Source organism: Haliotis cracherodii, unplaced genomic scaffold (genome assembly GCF_022045235.1).
Source record: "Haliotis cracherodii isolate W230 unplaced genomic scaffold, xgHalCrac1.p SCAF_11, whole genome shotgun sequence".
In the NCBI taxonomy this organism is placed as follows: Eukaryota; Metazoa; Mollusca; class Gastropoda; order Lepetellida; family Haliotidae; genus Haliotis; species Haliotis cracherodii.
This window is the reverse complement of record NW_027266266.1, coordinates 30,036,211-30,054,381: the sequence shown is the minus strand read 5'-3', so window position 1 is coordinate 30,054,381 and position 18,171 is coordinate 30,036,211.

The following is an 18,171-nucleotide window of genomic DNA, read 5'->3' as shown; positions in this document are numbered from 1 at the left end:
TTAAAATCAGCATCCCATTCGACTCATTTTGTGTGAGACTATGTCCAAAAGGCTTAAAAATTTCATCATTGAGTGAGCATACGCTGTGAAAGCCATCAGATATAGTGCGCCAGTCTATACCCAGTATTAACTCATTATTACCTCTCACATCGCTTATATTGGTCCTCCACGGGTAATACGTGACATCGCTTAGAGCGACTTCAAGTTGACCAGCCGAGTTATCAATAGCGTGAAGCAGTTGAATTGTTATTCCCAGGAGTGTAACAAACATATTAAATATACAAAGATACTATATCATAACTTAAATATGAAATCAACTTACATTACTAATCAATCGATTTTAGTAAGTGCCTCTGGTGCTAATTGTTTTGTAAAATTCCCTGATATCTTTGAAAAATATAGGGTCACGGCAACTTGCGATAAAATGGTGTATGATTGGTTCCAAAATCCAATGCAATTTTGGCAGAACCAGTTAAACTTTACCATATGGTGTGCCACAACAAGATGTGGTGCATCTCTTAATGCCCCAGGATTTGAACTAAATAAGTCTGTTTTATCATTTCACGTGTACTATCAGATTAGACGTATACTTAAAGAAATTAGTGCCCCATTACCGCTGGATCGAGCATGGATTCCTCAAATAATCTGTACAATAGGTTGTGTATGAACATATTTGTCAGGAATTTAATATTTCTACGAGTAAAGAATGGCATCTGCGTGGAGCTAACCATGGTCTAGGTATTCCGTACTCTGGTGCGCACTCTGTAAAAGAAGTCAGCGAAGACTTACTGAAAAGAGGTCGGCTTCTTCAGAGCTTTGCACTCTCGAGTAATGAGTGGAGGGATGATCGTATGAACTTTAAGGGTGGTGTTGCTTTCACCGTCCAAGAGGTTGAGCAACCACCTGGAAATGCTTGGAATGAATTTCTGTATGATAAAACAGAAAATAATTTTACAAACGCAGGAGTTGTAAGAGTTAATGAATCAATAAGAACTTATGTATGGGCAATTCTTGGTGCACAATCGCAAACACGAACGTGAATAATTGGTTCTGGGATGGCACTCAATGCGCAAAAATTGTTTGTTGCAAATGTAGAGGATGCTATTAATTCACAAGTTGACATATTATCTTCTATAAAGCGTTATCAAGATGTATTACAGTATGCTCAATCCAAAGTAGATTACGTTTATGGGGCAGGGCTATACATGTCTCCGAGTAATATGGAACTTAAGATCGGTCAAGTGATCGGTTATAATAATAAAATTGTTATTGCTTCCGATCAACAAAAACCAGGTATAAATTCAGATATTAACACCGAATTAATAACGCAAACAAACACAGGCGAAACGGGAATAGTCAAGCCACAGTCACCACAACAGTCATCTACTGGCGCACAACCACAAGTGCCTCCACATATTGCCTCTAAAAATCAACAACATATCGATGAAAAAAAAGCGCTTATAGCAGGTGGAGTCACGGCTTGTTTACTCATGATTTGGTTAAATAATCTTCACCGGATAAGTACAATAGCCCGGCAATTGCTACGATCAGTGCACACAAGTTTTGACTAAGCCAAGTGGTGGTCTTAGCTAATAAATTCAAGAGCCAGGAAACTATACTCCCTATTATACTGGGAAGTGCAGACGCGGCTTTCCCAGCGAGATTTCCCAGTGCTTCTCCTAATGCTTTTAAAAGATTTTTTATCCACTCTTTTACACCATTTTTATTCTTGGTTGGTGTGGCTGGTCCACCACCACCTGTTAACACGGGAGTCAAAGTCGATATAATAAATCCCAATGCGGTTAAAATACTGGCAATGGTTTTTCCCTGTTCTCTGAACAATGTTTTAATTTTATCGGCAAGTGTAGTATCATCATTGAGGACTTGATCGTCTTCTAAGTTACGCAATCTTTCACAAACGCGGCGTCTACTGAATTCATCACCCGCCTGTTCAAGTTTTGTTTTCTCTTTTCTCAGCTATATGCTTGCCGAGTTCGGATAGCTTGGCTATATTATTGATGAGTTCTCCCCACATTGTTCGCTTTGCATTGTCAAGACAATTAGTAATTCCCTAATACTGAACTCCAAGGATGGTACCCGTAACGTGGAATTATCGTAGTAGGTATCCAAGATTTCTCCGAGTCTGTTTGAAGCCAGCTTTGAGCTTTCTCCCAAATTATCTTTATCTATAGTACCAAGTTCAGTACGCATAGTCCGTAGTACCTTAGTAGTCTTCGCAGAAAGTTTTTCTTGTGAGTAGTCTACAAAACCTAATTCATTACGAACAATACTGATGCCGTGTGTTTAATGGCTATCGTCGACAAGGCTAGGGGCTTACGAGTACGAGAATTCATAAGATCAATATCCAGAGAGTCACGCAGCCACAATATTCCTTTGCTATCTATCTTAAACGACCAATAGGAGTTTCTTTTAAGGCATTGTAATTATCATCAATGGCTGGTTTCAAAAGTTCATCGTTAAGATTGAAAAAGCCGGTTTCATCAGTACCCTCTTCATTTGTACTCGGGTTATCAAAGCTATCTAGATTAAAATCATCCATTTTTATATTAAACGTAAGTAAACATAATTTTAATATAACAATGTCTTCGCAATACGGATGCAAGTTAAACCCACAACGTAGACTTCGGAATCCATTAGGGGTCAAAGCAATTCGCCAGTCTGTAACTATAACTAATAACCCGAGGACCATTGATCAGAATCAAATGCTTCTGGTTCGCTTTCCTAATCTAGGCGCTCACGATGTGTTAGTTCCAGGAACTGCCCGACTATCATTTACAATTAGTTTGAATTCTACTCTACGCTAGCAGAGAGCTCGTTCAAAACATAGGTCGTGCTATCGTTAAGAAAATCGTGATTAAACTTAGTGGTAATGAGGTTTTGAGTATTGACGATAGCAATCTATATTTCTGTTACATGGATCTCTGGAGAACGGATAAAGAGCAGGAAAACCAGTACCAGGGTATTAGTAATCGGAACACATTGAGACTGTGTGTGGGTGCTGATAACGGTGATAACACCATCGTAAAAGATATTGCTGTTGCTGATGCATTAGGTAACCAATTCTATATTCCCCTCGACTTTCAACTACTAGATAGTCCGGAAGTTTAGCTATTTTGTACGGTCGCGTTCTGCAACACCAAAAGATCACAAGGAACTAAAAAGATATGATGTGGAATATCAATCTAAACGTCCCAACGAGATCGTTGAAGGGTGTTTTAATAGTGTTCAGGGACCCTTCTGAAGCATTTGCAAGAGATACCAAAAAGTTCTACAATCCCAAGATTACAAAAGTAGAATTGACTATCAAGGGCGTGCCTAATCAACTATATAGTCAAGGAATGCTAGCGTATCAACAATGGGATGAGATTAAAAAACTCCCTTCTATAAAAGGAAGCCCAGAATTTAACGCGGTCGTGAAAGATCTGTGTCTCGGGGATGTATCGATGGGTGAATACCTCACCACGAAGTATGCACTATGGCTCGACATGCGAACCACAGACGATGACCAACTACACGGTAGTGGGCGGAAAATAGAAAATGCCAGTGAGGGTGTTACTATGCAGATAAAGAAGCTCCAGGAATCCGATGGTAAATTAAATATATATTCGTACATTATTATGGACGCTCAACCCAATATACAGAATGGAAGATTCGTGCAAGCGATCTATTAATAATCTTTTACCTAAAGAACCGCACTGCGCTATCATTTGCGGGCAAAAGGGTTGTGGAAAAACAGCTTTTATTGTAGATATTTTGCAAAGTCATTATCGGGATGTTTTCGACCATATTATTATTCTGTGCCCGACTATAAGCGTTAATAAATCATACCTATCGAGAGATTGGGTGATGAATGAACCCGGGGGCACAGAGTTGATCCGGTCGATCGTTTACAAGACTGTTTCCGAGTATTTCAAGAAAAATACAAAGGAGAATCAACCCTTTTCATAATAGACGACTGCAGTGCGAGTAAAGAACTTACCAAAATGAAAGATATGCTTTCATATTTAGCATTCTCCGGTCGGCAAACTCAGCATAGCGTTTGGGTACTTACTGAAAAATACAACTCTGTCCTGAAAGATCTCAGAGAGCAGACCAAATGGGTAGCGCTGTTTCATTGCAAAGACCGAGATTCATTTGAGGAATGTTTACACGAAAATGATGTTATTTATACCAAGCTCGAACGAGATAAAGTCAGAAAACTGTTAGCCGAAACTAAGCATTGTAAAATCGTATTAAAAACTGATCAACCGTCTGCTTATTCAATTGCTGAGCAAAAATAGCAAAAATATAGCAAAAATAGCAACTGCTAAGCAAAATTATAGCAACCGCTAAGCAAAAATATAGCACATTTTAGCAAATATAGCAAAAAATATAGCAAATATAGCATAAATATAGCAAAAATATGATAAATTGAACATTAGCGGTTATTATGTAATAATGTGGTTTGAAATCCTCATTCTTTCGCAACAGTTCATTATTTCGGGTTGTATTGGATCTGCAATATTTTATTATGTTACACTTAAATATATTCTTCGGTATTACATTATGGAATGCGACGAACTTATCGAGCAACTACTCCAAGATGAGCCAGAACCTATGGCAGATAAATCTTTAGATAAACATAGAGAAATACTCGTTGCTTTGGTAGCCAGTGGAAAATTTTCCCAATATTTTAGGGAAAATTATACCACCGAAAAAATCGATAACATGACCGATGAAGAAATTTAAAAAACTGTACGTGCGTTACAAGTCTAGACTGGGAGCTACCATGACTAAAACGATAGGGTCGGCTATGTTACAACTATACACAGTCGTAGCTAGTACGTTTCTTCCTATCCCGCCAGAACATCGCATGTATTTATGCGAATCACTCGAGAAAGACCCATTCATCGAACACGCTATAAGCGCAGTAAGCTGTGAGTTTTATCATAGATACCAAATGTTCCTAGCACCGGTGACCACAGCTTTAATAACGGCTAGGTATTGTCAATTTAAACATACGTGCCCACTTAATAATAATGGAGATGGAAATACAACAAGCGAAAGAGGAAACACAAACGATTGTGGAAACACCACAAACACAAGCGATTGTGGAAACGCCACAAACACCACAAGTGATTGCACCAAAAGTAAGAGTGACTAAGAACCCTCGAAAAGTCGCAGCCGGTAGGAAGGGTGCGCTTGCGAGGAAGGCAAAGGCCTACAATACTTAACACAGCCCGATTAAAACTTGGGCCCCCTACGTACTAGGGGGTGTTGCTATAGCGGCGGTTTTGTCTTTTAAGTGCGGGGAAGAGAAAACATAACAAGTTAAAAAATTAGATAAGGTTCAATTAGAGTTAAGCCCTCATCTAATGTTATAAAAGCATGACTACTCCAGTTACAGACGGTAAAATGTTGGTAAACGCAACGTATCATTCAGCGGTGGTCAGCAGCTTGGCCATTGGCTATGCCCGTATAGCTAAAATGATTACTAAAGCCACACCACCCAAGCTAGATTTCAATGGTTATGATATAGGTATGATGGTTCTCGATATAGGATTAGCAATGGCAACAAAAGATATGCTCATCAAACAAGGGCTTATCCCAGAAGTCATAATGAAGTAATTAAACATTTGAATATTTTATATTATCGAACATGGCAACAATTGCGATGATGGTCGGTGGAGCTATTGTTAATGCTCTAGCTTTTTCAGGGAGTAATTATTTATTTTCTACTCTGAGGGAATCAAACGCTAAAGAAGTTGAAGAGGAGTGTAAATGACATTATAAAGCATTAGAACAACTCGAAGCAGCCCAGTCACAAAGGGCCAGGCGCAGAATGGAGAGATTATATTTTATTAATGATGAACTGCGTAAACAAGGACATTCAATCCAAAAGTTTAGGGATGTTGAAACTGCCATGCACGAATACTTCCTCGTTTATGGAAAGACACTTGACCCAATGCCGAGGCCAACACTCTCTCAGTTTTATACACCATCAGAGGCTCAGAAAGACAGTAAGATAGCTTTTAAAGTGTTTGGGTTGTCTGCAGTTGCTATTTATAGCTACACAATTATGCATAAGCCATGACCTTTCAACACACTATGTCAGGCTGAGTTATATAAGCTAGTTATGTCGCGCTGACTGGCCAAGCTATAAATAGATCTGGCTGGTTGAGAGACACGATATGCGCTTTTCATTTGTGTATAGGTGTATAATCATGAATCTGTGCAGATATACACTAATGGGGAAGCCATTTCAATGTCAGAAACCATGCGTTGGTGTATATTGAGGTACTCACGCTTTTTACATCAGTGAGTGAGTGAGTGAGTGAGTTTGGTTTTACGCCGCTTTTAGCAATATTCCAGCAATATCATGGCGGGGGACACCAGAAATGGGCTTTTACATCAGACAAGGAAATGTAAATTATACGTGTTCTGTATGTGGGATAGGTGTCAGATGTTATTATTGTTTATATAAGAAACACGGCGCTGATAGGGTTAGGAACCAGATTATAGGAAGAGAGATTACATCAACGAGAGGAATAGGTTGGGGAGAATAAGATATATGGAAATATAACAATTTAGACAAATGTCTTATTTTGTATATACCACAATGGTTTTCATCAGAGAGCTGAAAACTTTGGCAAAACGTGGTCTACATTGTTATTCTAGAATGAGAAAAGCTGAATTGATTGATTTACTCGGTTTGGAATACAACAAACCCCAGACTGTTAGAGAGCTCAAAGTTCGAGCAAAAAACAGTGGATTGAGAGGTTATTCTCGAAAGAGAAAAACTGAATTGATTGCTTTACTTGAAAAAAATGAACCGGTTATTGATAAAAAAAACAACCAGATGATGAGTTAAGATTTGTACCTACAGATGCTGTTGGTAAATATCTAAGAGGTTGGAAGATGGATATTAATTCCAACATGGATGTTAATGATATGAAGCCCATCGTATCAATCAAAATTAATGAGGAGTTAGATGATTTAAATAGTATAAAATACCAGCTAACGGTTAAAATATCATTGAGTAAAAATGACAACCTTATTTCCGGGCCAAACAAGAAGTTATAACCGAATCCGATACTATAAGCGCATCATTAGATGCATCATTTCAACGGGTACAAGAAACTTTGGAACGTTGGACTAATAGAGGTTCAGGTTGGGGTGTGGATAAAATTGATAAATTATATTTAGATATAGCAAATCATATGCCCTTCAAAGGTGGATCTTATATAGATTTATCCCTGTATTATAAGAAGAAAAAAGCTATAGTTAATGTAAAAAAAAAGGTGATGGCTGTTTAAGAATGATGATAAGATCTGCATTGTTCCCCACAGACAAACATCTGGATATACCTTCAAGCTATCCCCCAAACAATGGACTCAACTTTGATGGTATAGGCGAACCTACACCAATCTCACAAATTGATAAGGTGGAAAAGCAAAATAATTTAGCTATAAATGTTTTCGGACATTCTTATGAAGGAATTGTTGTACACAGGATAAGCTCCGCCCCAGAACATATTTCCAGAATCAATTCCTTTCTAATTGAAAAAGATGGTAAATATCATTATACATGGATAAAGAGTTTAAGCAGACTATTATACGATCAAACAACCCATAAGGAAAAGACATATTTCTGCGAAAGATGCCTGCATGGGTACAGCAGAAAGGATCTATTAGAAGCGTATAAAGAAGACTGTAGAGGTGTTGGACAGACTGCTATCAGGATCGATATGCCTAATGAGGGAGAAAATATACTAAAATTTGAACATTATTGTAATCAAATGCCAGTACCGTACGTAATTTATGCTGACTTCGAAGCACTTATCAATCTTCGAAGCACAAAACACAATACTGAATGTTGTTTTACGTACAAAACTCAAGAACATATTCCTTGTGGGTTTGGATATATAGGTGTAAGGTATGATGGGAAAACAAACCCACCCGTGATTTATAGAGGTTCCGATGCAGCGGGAAAGTTCCTAAAATACCTACAAAAAGAAGAAAGAATAATCAGGGTAAAATTATCACATAAGAAACCCATGACGAGGGATGATTGGAGGTCCTATAATAAGTCAATGATTTCTCATATTTGTAATAAACCCCTGAATGGGGATTCCATAAGAGATCATTGTCACGTCACGGGTAATTATCGGCGAGTGTAACTTGAAACTAAAAATGAATTCTCAAACAATACCCATCCCCGTTGTGTTTCATAACCTTAGAGGATATGATTCTCATCTCATCATGCAAGCTAACTCAAAGACCGACGGTGGTTTAACATGCATTCCTAACAATATGGAAAAATACATATCATTCTCGTTGACTAAAACTATACATTATACGGACAAGGATGGGAAAGCCAGAACAAAATAAAGTAATGGGCTTAGATTCATAGACTCCGTACAGTTTCTTCCCTGGACAATTTAGCTCATGCGAACAATCCTGATGACTTTGCAATAACAAATCAATATACCGATAGGTTAACGCGGCATTTCTTGCTGAGAAAAGGTGTATATCCTTACGAATATATGAATGACTGGTCTAGATTCGACGAAACTAAATTACCATCCCTTGAATCATTCTATAGTAACTTAACAGAATCTAAACTAACCAATGCTGATTATGAACACGCTGGGACGGTGTAGGAAAAATTGGGTTGTAAAAATTTAGGTGATTATCACGATCTGTACTTAAAAACCGATGTACTGTTACTCGCCGATATATTTAGAAAGACATGTTTAAAACAATTCGACCTGGACCCGGCATGGTACTATTCCAGTCCCGGACTATCGTGGGATGCATTGTTGAAGAAGACAGGTGTAGAACTAAAATTACTCACCGATTACGATATGCACTTGTTTATTGAGAAAGGGTTAAGAGGTGGTATATCAATGGTGGCAAAAAGGTATTCTAAGGCTAATAATAAATTAGTGGAAGAATATGATCCGAGTAAACCCGACACGCATATTATATATCTCGACGCAAACAATTTGTACGGATGGGATGAGTCAACCTTTACCCACGGGTGGTTTTGAGTGGGTTGATATGAATGATATTTAAGTGAATGATTTCTCTCCAGATGTGAATAAAGGGTACATACTAGAAATTGACTTGGAATATCCAAATTCGTTGCATAAAAATCATAACAGTTATCCGCTAGCTCCCAAGAGATTAATGGTTAATACAGATTGGATGTCCGAATATCAACACTCCTTGATGGATAATACTAGGTTAGCTAACGTAGAAAAACTCGTACCAAATTTGATGGATAAGACAAAATATATAGTTCACTCCAGAAATCTCCAGTTATATCTGGGGGCACAGGTGGCCCAGTCGTCTAAGGCGCCGCGATTTGCTGTGCAGAGTTGCGTCTCTTGGGCACGTCAGAAACCTATGATTGTGGGTTTGAATCCCGGTTCGCCCCAATTATGTTTCTAGGTTTGTCAGCACCATACACGTGCTCCCGGGTTTCACCGAAGCGGTAAACGTTCCTCCCACATTAAGCTGACACGCCGCGATATACCTGGAATACTGTTAAAAGCGGCGTAAAACCCAACTCACTCACTCACTCACTCCAGTTATATCTATCGTTAGGTATGAAACTTAAGAAAATACACAGTTCTAAAGTTTGATCAAAGCCCTTGGATGGAGCCCTATATGAGGCTGAACACAGATTTACGAAAGATAGCTACCAGCGATTTTGAAAAGAATCTATATAACCTCATGAATAACTCAGTATTTGGTAAAACTATGGAGAATCTAAGGAAGCGTGTTGATGTTAAATTAGTCAGATCTAATGAGGAAGAAAGACTCAGGAAACTTAAAGCCAGTCTGGCTTTTAACTGAAGTAAGATATTTGATAACGACTTAGCCGCAAAACATATGCAGAAGAGTAATATAAAATTTAACAGACCAGTGTACGTTGGTATGAGTATTCTTGACTTGTCAAAACACTTAATGCATGACTTTTATTACACCGAACTTAATAAGCAACACGGTGATAGATGCGAGGTGTTATACACCGACACAGATTCTTTGTTGATTGAAATACAAACCGAGGATGTGTATAAGGATATGGCAGAAAAATTAGATATGTACAATACGAGCGATTACCCAAAAGATAATCCAATGCACAGCATGGTAAATAAAAAGGTGTTGGGTAAGATGAAGGATGAATGTGCTGGGACCCCCATAGCAGAGTATGTCGGATAAAGACCTTAGATATATTCTATAAAGAAGTCCGATAATGGGGAGATAAGAAAAGCTAAGGGCGTTAAGAAGTATGTGGTAAAAAAGCATTTCAAACACGAACAGTATAAAGAAGCATTATTCAACGGTAGAACATTCAAACACGAGATGAACGCTTTAAGAAGTGTCAATCACAGGATATATGGATTAAGAATGAACAAGACATCATTATCCCCCTTAGATACAAAGAGATGGATTGATAAGGACGGTGTAAGTACCTATGCTAATGGCTACTTAGGGCGGTAATACTGTATCGTTGGGAACTATGAGGAACTCTTCTCGTACAAATCCCCTGCCCGGTCCATCTTTAAGATAATAAAGAATAACCTTTTTCTTTCGTAACCAACCGACTAATGTTATATATCTTAAGGGACCAAATCTTACCTTATGATGGGCCTCTTTTTCACCACGCCTGATTTCGACATCATGCTTTGTTAACAGTTTAGTTACTGATCCCATAAACTCGCGACCGGGATCAACTTGAAATAACTTAGGCCATTTTACTGGTCCGCGTTTATATATGCAATATATGCATTAGCTACTTCTGTTGAATCTTTCGAGGTTAATGGCTCAGCCTCTTTGTATCGACTAGCCACATCCACTACGGTTAAAGTGTATTTATATGTTTTGCGTCTTACCTTATCATGGGGAAGAAACAAGAGGTCAGTACCGGTCAGTGCCGGTAAGTATATTTGCCACATTGCTTGTTTCTTTAACCAATCCTTGGCCACATCTTTAGATACCTTAGCCTTGGTGGCTAATTTTTTTATTGCTCCTATACCTTTCCAATATCCTCATGGGCAATAGTAAATTTGATTCATTATTAATTAATATTGATGTTTCTTTTAATACGATCTCATGGCGATCTTTGAATCGCGTCATCATTTTGACATGAAAAGTTCCCCCTGTAGTAGTGGTAGTAGAAGTACCCTTGACCATTTGGTTAGGCTGGAAACTTTTGTAAAAAATGCTTTAATTAATAAACACATGTTGTTTATTAATTAAAGCATTTTTAACAAAAGTTTCAATATTTCAGTATCAATATTTCTCGATTTAGAAAAAGTGTATGATACCACCTGGAAACATGGAATTTTAAAAGATCTTTATGACCTGGGATTGAAAGGGCATTTGGCTAATTTCCAGGTTTGTGTGGGATTCACCATGTCTGATTTGTACGATCAGGATCAAGATGTCCCACAAGGTAGCATATTATCAGTAACGTTGTTTAGCATAACAATTTATAGTTTAGTTAAGGTTTTAAATGACTCTGTTGACGGATCTTTGTTTGTTGACGATTTTAATGTATCATGTCGAAATTAAAATATGCCCACGATTGAGAGACAATAACAACTTTGTCTGAAAAAAATCAATGATTTGGCAGAACAGAATGGCTTTAAGTTTTCTACATCTAAAACTAATTGTATTCATTACTGTCCAAAATATCAACCACCCAGAATAACATCTAGCCGGAACTCCAATTAAAGTCGTAAACCAAGCCAAAGTTTTAGGAATAATTTTTGACCATCAACTTACTTTCTTACCACATATTAAATATTTGAAAGCTAAATGTCTGAAGGCACTAGATTTATCAAAGGCTGTTTCTAATTCCAAGTGGGGAGGTGATCAAACGACTCTCCTTCACTTATATAGATCACTTGTCTGTTCTAAGCTCGATTATGGCTCCATCATCTATGATGGAGCCTGTAAAAGTAATCTTAAGTTACTCGATCCAATACATCACCAGGGTCTAAGACTTTGTCTTGGATCTTTCAGAACTTCTCCCATTGACAGTCTGTACGTTGAGGCCGATGAGCCGCCACTTAAACTACGCTGAACTAAACTATCTTTGCAGTATATCACAAAATTATATGCTAATCCATCTAACCCTGCGTACAAATGTGTGTTTAATCCTCTTTATGAAGATCTGTATAGTCAGAAGTCAACTCTTATTCCGCCTCTCGGAATAAGAATAAAACCTTTCATTTCTGTTGCTGGTATTAAACTGGAAAATATCTCTCCTTTCCGCTTGCTATCTTCACCTCCTTGGCAATTGGTAAAGCCGCAGGTGGATCTTACATTATCTAAACTAAAGAAATCTGACACTAATCGACTACATTATCAACAAGAATACACTTAGTTAAGGTGTGAATATGTTACTTTAAATCTATTTTTAGTGATGGATAAGGATGATGATGCTGTTGCCAGCGCCACTATCACTGGATCCAGAAGTTTATCAACTCGATTACCAGATAACTCATCCATTTTCATAGCAGAATCAAAGGCCATTTTAACTGCTTTAGAATATATTGATAAACAGAATAAACATAAGGAATTCATATTTTTTCAGACTCTCTCTCCTGTCTTCAGGCTATTAAAAATATTTCATGTCAGCATCCAATTTTACTCGACATCATAGAACATAGTCTTTTGTTGGTTGCCCAGCCATGTTGGAATTGTTGGCAATACAATGGTTGATGTTGCTGCTAAGGCAGCTGTCAACAAATCTGTCACACCACTTCTTATACCATACAATGATTATAAACCTGTCATTAGATGTTACATCAGAGAACTAATGTAGAAGAAGTGGGACACTCAAGTGGGTATAAATAAATTACACGCAATAAAAGCAAATATCGGTTATACCTACTTGGGTTGTCAGTCCAGATTTGAAGAGGTCATTTTAAGACGATGTTGTCTTGGCCATTCACGTTATACTCATGAATATATTTTTAAAGGTGAGGATCCTCCATTCTGCATCCCTTGTGATGAAAGAATCACAGTCAAGCATGTCCTGCTTGACTGCATTGATTTTTCCACCACTAGGGATACATATATAAGTTTCATCGCTCAAGGATTTTTTTTATCAGGTAAGTTCTCATTTAATTGTTGCTTTTTTAAAAGAAATAAAATTATAAAATAAATTTTGATTATATGTTTTGTAATTAATAAACATTTTAGAATTGGTAGAAAGAAACTTGTTAACTGAGATTGTAAGTGGCTGTACCCTTGATGGGGGTTAAAGTAGTGTAAAATGATTGTCCCCCAGAGAGGGTACGTCAGACCACGTCATTCAAAGTAATTTTTTTCCACCACAATTTTAATCGTAGAATATATGTCCCTTTAATCTGGCTAAATTTGTCATTAATCGTCAACAGCTGAGGGGATGATGTGAATCCGGCTGGGGTCCATGCAGTTAGCAAAAGTACTGTAAGTCCCCATGGACCCTAGCATGGTGATCTACCTTCAGATGCTGGCGATCTATAGCCCTTTTTTACATTTTACTGTTTCATGTCTGTTTAGTGACATATTTTCTATGGTTGTATGCTAGTTTTAAATAATGATCTGTGATATTCTAGCAACTTTACTGTCCATCGATGACAGGTTTTTATTTAGTTTAAATATATATCTATCAATATTGATTAACTTCTCATCACGATATGGCTGAAATACTGCCGATGTGACTTTAAGCATAAACACACTCATTCACTCACTCACTCACTCACTCAGGCATTTATATTTCAAATATTTTATGTGGTAAAAAGGTGAAATGGTTATAAAAAATTATACCCAAGAACTGGTCTCTTTTACAACTTTAATTGGAGTGCTATCCAAAACTAAATCAGGGTCTTTATGAGGTTCGTATTTCCAACAGAAATGTATACAATTTGTTTTGGATTTTGAAAATGTAAAACTATTTTCCAACGACCATTTATTTATAATATTTAGACACAGTTGTAATAGTATGGATGTTTTTACCACGACATGATATGTTAAAATCATCAACAATAAGTGATTAATTGACTCGTTTACAACTTTAGAAAGACTATTTATTTTTATGCTGAACAATGTAACAAATATAATACTGGCCTTATCCGGATTATAATGATCAGACAGGGTTGAACTCACGCGAATTTGAAATTGTCTGTCTGATAAAAATTGGGATATAAATTGAGGCAACGGCCTCGCAACCCAAAGCCATGTCTTTTAAATAACCTTGATTCCATGTAGTGTTATATGCTTTTTCTAAATCGAAAAAGATAGACATTGCATGTGTTCATAACGGCATTCTTAACTAATGATTCCAGTCGAACTAAATGGCCACTCAGATTTTTTGTTATTAGCAAGAGTTAGGTCCTCTGTCGGTAGAACCAACTGCCATGGTGGAGTTGATAAAAGTCTGTATGGAGATACAGTATCCAGTTCTATACTGGCATCGGTAATATGGGATTTCATCCGAATACCAAGAGGTGGAATATGTTTGGGTTTTTTTCTGAAACAGTTCTTCATATTGTGGATGAAAAACTGTATCATAAGCAGGATTTGATAGATTTGAACGTAGTTTTGTAATATACTGAAGAGTCAATTTAATACGGCGTTGGTGAAGAGAAGGCTCATCAGCTTCGACATAAAGGCTATCAATTCGAGATGTCCTAAATGCGCTAAGACAGAGTCTCAGGCCTTGATCGTGAACGGTATCTAATTTTTCTAGATTACTCTTACAGGTTCCACCATATACAATCGAGGCATAATCTAATTTTGAGCGAATAAGTGATCTGTATAAGTGGAGGAGGGTTGTCTGATCCCCTCCCCACTTAGAATTTGATACGACTTTCAATAAATCAAAAAGCCTTCAGGTATTTATTTTTCAGATACTTAATATGCAGCAAATAGGTCAAATGATGGTCAAAAACAAGTCCCAAAAATTTGGCCTCCTCAACAACCTTAGGATTCGGAACAGTTATCCCAATGCTATGGCAGTTCTATCTTACATTGTCCCTTTTGCATGTCTCTGCAAACTAGAACGCACACTTTATGTGAAATGGCACATTACTTGTTTATAACACGCCCCTTCTTACATTAACATGTCCTGAAGGTCAAAAGATCATTTCAGGTTGCACATTTTGCATGATTAGTCTACCATGTTTATGTTCAGTCACCACAGCAAATATGTTATTTCCTTCACTTTTAGGAACCTGTCAAAATATGTCTCATCAGAATGTCACCTACCTTCACTCGGTCAATTTAGCTTTGTTACAGCATTTCTTTGAAGACTCTACTTTAGAGACTATTGCTGGTAATACCTTATATAATAAACCTATAAGTGTTCAAATCCCTGATTTTCATTTATATCAGAATAAATTTGACAATGTTATTGCTAATGATCATAAGGATCATCTTAATGTTAAACGTATGGCAAAGAGTGTTAAAAAGAATGAAGTTATCTTTCAGGGCTTAACAGAATCTCTTTTAGATGGTAAAATATATTTCAAATGATCTTATTTTTCCTTACAGTTCCTTATGCCTTTTGTGACAGCAGTTTTGTGTGCCCTTGTTCTTCTTGCAATTGTGTGGATGTATATTAAAATAAGGTTCTTATCTGCCACTGCGTTAGCCCTCCAGGCAGCTGCTCCAGTAAAAGCTAGCCCTGTACCTGCCTTCGAATACCATTATCCCACCTTATCAAAATCTTCTAAGTTCTATGTATGTTCACATACCCATGATTCTTATTTCTATATCTTTTATTCTGTTGCTTGTCATTCTTTATATGATATTTAAGAAGGAATCTGGTCACACTGTTCTATATTTACAAATCACAACAGGCTCTATGTGTGAACTTATCCCCATCATGTCATTGTCACTATGTCCATCATACTGGGACATCCAACCCCCTACGATCATCAAAAATATGTATGTTTCCAAGTATTTCGCACCTTCACTAAATGTCATGTGGCCTAATTTTAAAATTAACAATAAGTATACCAAACAAAAACTTAGAACACCCCGGTCCCTTAGAATCAATCCATTTATGGCCCACTGTATGAACCAGATTATCTCTCAACCTTTTGCCACAAATATTTTAATTTCACACCATGAATTGTATGAAGTCCTGCAATACAATCAGTGATTCGCAGTCATTGTATACTGTACGGTTAATATGTTGAATATGTATATATAATTGTATTTGTTTTTCAGAAAATTTTTCTCATAATCCTAATTTCTTTGTCCCTTTTTTTTTCTTTTTGCTTTGGGGACAAAGCTTTCACAGCAGAGGGGTATTGTTATAGTGGTCCTATTATTCCAAATAGTTCACAAAATTTAAATAAAAAAATAATATTTCAATAAGTAAAATTGTTTACTTTAGATTGTAATATTCTAAAATACAAACAATACATTGTGTTTTGGGAAAGGCATATGGAAGTTGCAATGGGTAAAGGAGTCCACAGAGTACAATAAAAACATGCCTGCTGGACATTTAAACAATGCTCCTCTCACAGTGTCTACAGTTAATCTGTAACGTGACATTTGAATACAATGACCAGGATGCGCAATACTCAAGACGATATCAAGTCAATCGTCAGTGCCGCCGGCTTATTCAGATAATCCGCTTTATTTTGATAAACACGGCAGACATTAGTTGGGTAACTTTATGAGAAAATTGTCCAAACCAGGAACAACACACAAAAACACAATGTCACCTTTATTGTAAAAACAATAAAGTATTATTTCAAATCTTAACCAATCAGGGTTAGCTGTATAGAACTGGATACTGTATCTCCATACAGATTTTTATCAACTCCATCATGGCAGTTGGTTCGACCGACAGTGGACCTAACTCTTTCTAATAACAAAAAAATAGAAACTAATGACTTACAATATCAACAGGATTACATACAGTTAAGGAGCAAATGTGACTCTCATCGTTCTATTTTCACTAACGGGTCCAAGGATGGTGGCAATGTGTCGAATGCCACTGTCATTGGTTCAAAAACTATATCTTCCCGATTACAAGACAACAGTTCTATATTCACAGCCGACTCTAAGGCAATACTCACAGCTTTGGAATACATTAAACAGCAGTCCATCCACAAACAATTTATAATACTTTCTGATTCACTGTCCTGTCTTCAGGCGATTGAAAACATGTCTTTGGGTCATCCATTCATCTTGGATACATTGGAACTGTACAATGATCTTAACTTGCCAGCTGGCCAATACGACATTGTCTTCTGTTGGTTGCCCAGCCATGTCGGCATAAAAGGCAACACAATGGCTTATGCTGCTGCAAAGGCAGCACTCAACAAATCTGTGACACCACTTCTTATCCCATACAGTGATATTAAACCTGTTATTAGATCTTACATCAGGGATCTGATGCAAAAGAAGTGGGACACCCAAGTAGGTATCAATAAATTACATGAAATAAAACCAAATATTGGTTACACCTACTTGGGCTGTCAGTCCAGACTTGAAGAGGTCATTATGCGACGATGTCGTATTGGCCATTCTAGATATACACACGAGTATTTGTTAAAAGGTGAAGATCCTCCGTTTTGTATCCATTGTGATGAAAGAATCATGGTCAAGCATGTCCTGCTTGACTGCATTTCCATCACAAGGGATAAATATTTCAGTGTCAAAACAGTTAAGGACCTTTTTAATGATGTTAATTCTCATTTAATATTAAGTTTTTTAAAAGAAATCGAACTTGTCGATAAATTTTGATGTACTGAATGTATTATTTTATAAATTGGTAGTGCTAATTAATAACTTAGATTGTGAGTGGCTGTACCCTCGAGGGGGGTTGAAGTAGCGTAAAATTGTTGTCCCCCTAAGAGGGTATGTAAGTCCCAAATCATTCGAAGTATTTTTATGCATACCAGACTTTTAAAACGTAGCATTTTTGTCATTTTAATCTTCAGCTTAACTGGTTACCTATCGCCAGTGACTGAAGGGATGATATAAATCCTGCCAGGGTCCATGCAGGAAGCAAAGGCACTGTAAGTCCCCATGGTCCCTAGTATGGTGATCTCCCTTTAGTTACTGACGATCGCTAGCCCATTTTTATATTGTGTTGTTCACTGATACTTATGGCTTTTATATTTTCTCAACTAGTTTTAAATCGAAT